Source organism: Aquarana catesbeiana, linkage group LG06 (genome assembly GCF_042186555.1).
Source record: "Aquarana catesbeiana isolate 2022-GZ linkage group LG06, ASM4218655v1, whole genome shotgun sequence".
NCBI classification, from domain to species: domain Eukaryota; kingdom Metazoa; phylum Chordata; class Amphibia; order Anura; family Ranidae; genus Aquarana; species Aquarana catesbeiana.
This window is the reverse complement of record NC_133329.1, coordinates 390,938,468-390,939,083: the sequence shown is the minus strand read 5'-3', so window position 1 is coordinate 390,939,083 and position 616 is coordinate 390,938,468.

Sequence of the window (616 nt, the reverse complement as noted above, 5' to 3'; positions counted from 1 at the left end):
ATGGAGCGTACACACGGTCATCGAACATTTCCCTTTGGAAAGTCCGATCGTGTGTACGAGGCTTTAGGTGGGTGGTCATGGGGCAGTAAAACCATGGCCCAACTACCTGTTTTTACCACCACCCATGTCAAAGAGGCCTTACAGCAAACGTTTGTGACGTAATGCATATAGCAGCATTCAAATAATATATAACTTTCTGGAAAGCTTGTTGTTGACAGGGTGCTCCTCCTCGTCTGGCTTCACTCCTCTCCGCACTCCTCTCCCGCTGGTGTGGGAGATGTCAGGATGGAGAGCAGAGGAAGGGACCAGTAAATATGTCATTTACCGACCTCTTCCTTTTCTGAATTGGACACAATCACTTTTCACCACATCTCTGATAATAATAACAAATATCAGGTTTATTTCCCCATCATCTGTGGGTTGATCTGTCCTTCCCTGAATATAATAATGATAATAATAATAATACATATTAGTACTGATGTTGTTATTTCTCCCTCAGAGCTGAGCTCTGCTGGCGGCCCTTCTATTAGGTGGAATACGGCTCAGCCATCAACTATCTTACAACCAATCACCGCAGGTAGCCAGGCCAGCATCCGGCCTAGGTAACCTAGCAACC